The sequence below is a fragment of the Phalacrocorax carbo genome, unplaced genomic scaffold (assembly GCF_963921805.1).
Source record: "Phalacrocorax carbo unplaced genomic scaffold, bPhaCar2.1 SCAFFOLD_32, whole genome shotgun sequence".
NCBI lineage: Eukaryota > Metazoa > Chordata > Aves > Suliformes > Phalacrocoracidae > Phalacrocorax > Phalacrocorax carbo.
In genome coordinates this window covers 2517688-2523353 of record NW_026990280.1, presented here as the reverse complement: position 1 = coordinate 2523353, position 5666 = coordinate 2517688, and positions in this window count along the sequence as shown.

The following is a 5666-nucleotide window of genomic DNA, read 5'->3' as shown; positions in this document are numbered from 1 at the left end:
CCCTCATTTTTAGCATCCAAACCCCTTACTTTTATGGAGCAAAATCTCATTTTTAACGTCCAAATCTCTCTTTTAAGGCTCAAAGCCTCTATTTTAGATCCCAAACCCTCACTTTTAGGCTCCAAACCCCTCCTTTTTAGGGACATACCCGCATTTTCACGTCCCAAGGACTTACTTTAAAGCACCCAAACCCCTCTTTTAATGCTCAAAGCCTTATAGATAGGACCACAAACCTCACTGCTAGGGTCCAAACCTCTCTCTTAAAGCTCAGTGCCTCATTTTTAACAGCCAAACCCTCAATTTTAGGACCTAAAGCCCTCTTTTAACACTCAAAGCCTCAGTTTTAACACTCAAAGCCAAACTTTCAGGGTCCAAACGCCCCTTTTAACGCTCAGTGCCTCATTTTCAGGTCCCCAAATCTCACTTTAAAACACCCAAACACCTCTTTTAACATCAAAGACTTAGAGTTAGGACTGCAAACCTCACTTTTAGGGTCCAGCTGCAGGTTTTTGTGCAGAGGGAGGCCAACATGGACATAGCCAACGACTACGGCTGCCCATGACCCACCGGCCCAGCACCATCCCCTGCTTGTGAGCTGCCTTCTCCTCTCTAGCATTTGACTACTGACAGAGTAGTGCCACAGCAAAGGCCTCATTCAACAGCTTCCTTCTGGCTGCCCTGCGAGGTCTTTAGACCTATCGTGGTCAAGACAGTCTTACCCTGCTCTACCTCATTTGGCTGCAAGTAAAGGAAAGGAAGAATCAGCTACCAGAAGCTTCAGCAAAGAGTTGGGCCAGGTCTTCTAGCCTGCTTCCACAGTCACAAGACCCAATTGTGTTGGTATTACGTCTTGTTGCCTTCTCTAGAAAGCCACTGAAACAGAACGGCCTCCCTGTCACTACTCGCTACCAGCAACAACAGAGTCCTCAGACGGACCAGGATTTCGAGTCTTTCACCAGCAGGCCAGGAGTAGTGCCTACTACAGGATGTGGCCATTGTATGCACTTGCAGTCCAGACACTCAAGCTGGTTTTAGCTTCAACTGCGGCGGTTGTAGCCGCTGAAACTTAAACCCAAAAGGAAGGAGAAAAAGAACAGCTGCCCAGGCATATGCTGTTTGGAAGTTAAAGCAGAAGAAAGGCCGGCGTGGCACGCGCTCAAGGACAGGGCTGCCTATAGCCCTTTGGCAGGGAAGCTGCTCCCCAGCTAAGCACATTTCTTCTCCTCTCCTACAATTCCCCTCCCTCTATATCCATGTACCTACACCTGGAAGGTCTGACTGTGATTCAGCACTGCCCAGAAATTGAACTGTCCCAGGAGCGTTCCCTGCTCCTCAGGTTCTTGTGCTCCCTAAGGGCCCCCGCGACCTCACGCCCTGGACCTCTGCAGGCACCTTTTCCACTCTGCTTCCGTGCCACGCTGACAGTTTTCACACTGACTCGGAAGACACAGACTGCAGGACCAAGTGACCCTGTTAGAAGCTTGTGCAGAGGACCTGGGGCACTCCGGGGGAGAAAATACTAATTAAAATTCATTAAAAGAGTTGGGTGTTGCCTTTGCAGCACCTCTCTCTGCCTGCGGGCATTTGCTCAGCGGGAGGGAGTGTGGGGTTGTTAATGCAGCCCCTGCCCACCCCGTGGGTGGCTGAGCTGGGCCGGGCATAGCTTACATACAGAACAGTGTATTTTTTCTGTAAAATACTACTATTCTATACTTATAAATATTAAAGTATGTATAAACAAGTATTTCATGTTATAAGATTTGTATTATGTCTATGTATAATATAAATTACATACATACACATAAATACATATGTACCTACATATCCCACCACAGAATCCACAGAGGGAAAGGGAAGAGGGGTGTCAGGAGGGACTGGGGTGCGGAAGAGGGGTGACAGGATCCCAGGGGCCCAGGACTCACCGCAGTTCCTGCTCTCTGCACTGCCACGCACATGGCACAGCTCAGGCACTTCTGTCTCTCTCGGTCTGTCCATCCCTCCCTCCCTCGCTGCCTCCCTCCCTCTGCTGCAGCCCCACTCACTCGACTGCCTTCCACCTCAGGGAATCCACGGGTGCCTCACAGCTTGTGAGCTTGCCGGGCGGCCATGTTGCCCCGGCCCCAGCCCCTGCCCCAGGCCTACAGCTCCCAGCATGCCCCGGGGCGCGCCCTCCTGCCGCCCGACCCTGGGCGGGAACCGCCCCCCCGCAGGCCCAGAGAGCAGCAGGGCCAGCCGAGCGGGGGATACAGGCGGGAGAGAGGGGACAGGCGGCAGCACAGAGGGGAAACAGGCGGCCAGGACGCGGTGACAGAGGAAGGAGAAGGCCAGGGAGCGGGGGAGAGAGGTGTGGGGAAAGGAAAACATAGGAACAGGCTGCAGGACAGACAGACAGGAGTCAGGAAATACAGGCGGGGAGTCAGGCAGAGGAGAAAGAGAAAGGGAAAAAAGAGTCATGGGAATTGGGGAGAGAGCAAAAATAGAAATTCTGGGCGACTGCCCGATTTCTTGATCAATCCCCAGCGACTGCATTACTGGGAGCCTCAAGAAATGTGCTGCCTGCAACATCCCTGTTCTGGGCCCTCTCCTGCACCCTAATATTGGTGACAAGCATCGCCTTGCAGAGTGGCCAGGGCTGGGGAAAACAAGCCCAGCTGAGGGGGAAAAAAATCATCCAGCTTTTTTTTTGTTGGTTTCCTTGTTGGTTTTGCCTTTAAAAAAAACTGAGGCTTTTCACCATTGGCAATAGCATTTCACCCAGGAGGAGGTGGTCTGTGGTGGAAATTTTGGCCCCTTACCACCTGACTAATGTAGATTGCCTTGTGTTCTCCCTAGCCCGTCTTCTGTGAGCAAGGTCTCTCAGCTCTCCCGTAGGAGACAGGTACAACTGAGAACAAGTGCCCGCATTTCAGATGTTACCACCCTCTTTGCTCTCCAGCCTGGCAGGAGGACGAGGAGCCACAGCCAGGCAAGCTGAAGAAGGAGGGGGATGAGGCAAAGCTGGGCTCACAAACCCTGTGGCAAAACAACCCCACCCCTATCTGCAGCCAGTTTCTGAGGCAAAAGCAAGGCAGAAGACTGCTGCCCTAGAAGCGGTCATGCTGCGGTGACTTTGCCTCATTAGATGTCTGAGCAAGAGGACAAGCCTGAGAGCAATTTTTGTCTGTGCCCCGTACAGCTGTAAGCCAAGCAGCCAGCTTAGCCATGCTCATGGTGATAACTCCCTAAATGAATACTTGCAAGGCTCTGAAATACAAACAAGCATCTTCCTACCTTATAACCGAAGCAGTAGCACACGTGCACCCCTGATTTCCAAGCAGGCAGTGGATGGTCCCAACCGGCAGTAAGGAGAAAAGGCAAGCTTTTATTATCCGTTGTTACTGTGTTTGGAGATCAGGGCGTGCTAAGGCAGCAGGAAAGGCTTAGTCTGGCCAGTCACAAGAGACTTGCTTTTCAGACTTAGCCAAAAGAAAACGGGTACGTCGAGGAAGAAGTTCCCCTCTAGCCCGCGGGGGATTTGCTGCTGCACAGGTTGAATGTGAGCCTGCTTTCCAGCACTTTCTCCTGTGACTGTTTTTTGCAGAAAGAGAGGCAGGAGGGACCAGGCGCTGCATATACTGATGTCCTGGATGGTTGTGTTGTTTGCTGAGTCAGTCTTCCAGATCAGAGGAGCAACATGTAAAGCCTGAAGGTTTTACAGGCAGCATTGTCTTGGCAGGAACCTTGCGAGCGCCAGCAGACACAACCACTGCGGGCACAAGAGGAGACCTCCGAGAAGTGGGCAGCTTGGGCGTCTGCTCAGCAGGTCTTGGCTGAGCTTGTTCCCTTGGTCTTTAATAGCCTTTGCTATTCAAGTGAGAATAGCAGTGAGAGCGAGTGAGTCAGGAGGAGAAGGTAACACCTGAGAATTTTAACAAGATAATAAACAATGCTTGGGCCAGAGAGGAGGCTATTAGCAATGACTGCCCCATTGACAGGAACCTCCTAAAAGAATACAAATCAGTAGAACTTCAAGGACTGACAGTGGGAACATCCTGCTACAAAGAAGGGTGTGAAGGGAAGGCCCCAACTCAGTCAGCAGTGATCAAAGGGAACTTCTGGCCCCAGAAGGCCCTGAAAAACTGCACATTTGCCCACGCAGAGTCACTGGGGGAAAGGTAATTCCAACAGCGGGAGATAGTGACCCCCGACTCAACTGAGGGATGAAAGGGCTGACCCCCATCCCACTCCTCTTGAGCATGCGCAGTGAATTAAAATCACACTGTACCTTTAAACTTAAGCGGCGGAGATAGAGACCCATGGAAGAAGGGGGTGCCCAGCCAGGTCAATGATTATGTATTAGAGAGGTGCGGTGTGTTAACTTCCATGTATGAATGTCAGAAAGGAACTATGGCAGGTGTGCACGCTTGGAGGAATCATCCCCCGTTCGTTACATTTACATGAATGTTAATAATGGGAGATAAACTAACTGACTGACCCACAACTGTGTATTACTGACAGCTGCTTCCAGTTGGTTCTTTGACTCAAGGCTTACCTGGCCCACATCACTGTTGGATCCTGCGGAGACGAGCGTGCCGTTCTCGTCCTTCAGGAAGCTGCTATGAGACCAATAGGCTAGATCAGAAGCAAAGCTTTTCCTGTGCCCTGGATTCCTAGGGTCATCTACGCTTGTGCTGTCGGTGTTCACAGAAATCACACACCTACTTCCTGCATCCCTCTCTCTCTGTGTATTAACATTACAATTGTAGTATCAAACTACCAGCGATCGGGCTTTCACTAATAAGTCGTGGTCTAGTCTGGGTTTAAACCAAGTTCAACGCAAGGCACACCACACCCATGGCTGCTGTGGGATAAGCCTGCTCTTGAGCCATGCCGGGTGATGCACAGCCCAGGAGTGAGTGACCTGAACCAACAGGCACATCAGGAACCGTCACCTGCATTTTTCCCTCTGCCTCACGTATGGGTCACCCACACAGCACAGTGCATTGGAAAACGCTTTTTATTTGAGGAACAGCTGTAATTCAGAAGGAACCGCAGAACATTTCTCTCTGAGCATCTCAAAGGCACTCATTATCGTGACTGCTTTGGTGAGAACAGCATTCCTGCGATGGAAACCTGCAAGTTTTGCACAGAAGACAAAAGTACCAACAACATAAGAAACAAATGCTATCTTTCGACGAGAAATTCTATTCTTTCATTGCATTTTCCGACTGGCCTAGGCTAAGAGGTTACAAGCATTGCCTAACAACTCACAAGAGGCTATGGGTTGGCTTCTGCCTGGAGCTTGCTTCTTCCCCACCAGAAGCTATTTATGGTTGGTTACATGGGAAGGGATGAATTGCAGCAAATAAATGGAGTGCGCTGACAACCCTGAGAGTCATCTTCCATGAGAAGGGGTTCTGATGGGGGATTAAACTACTTAGTTATCTGCGGCCTTATTTGCACGCCGGGCATGCCCTTATAGTACGATCTGCCCAAGGTCTTGGTCTTTTCTCATGGCAAAAGGACAGCAGAGAAGGGCAGTAACTGACCTTCATTGCCCTCAAGGCCAAATATACCCGAACTGGGGTTGATTTGGCCACACCACCTGTAGGAAACTCATCTGACAGCTACTGGCCTCTTTCCTGCTCTTTATCGTTCTGCCTATTTTTAAGTAAAAGAGGCAGAAA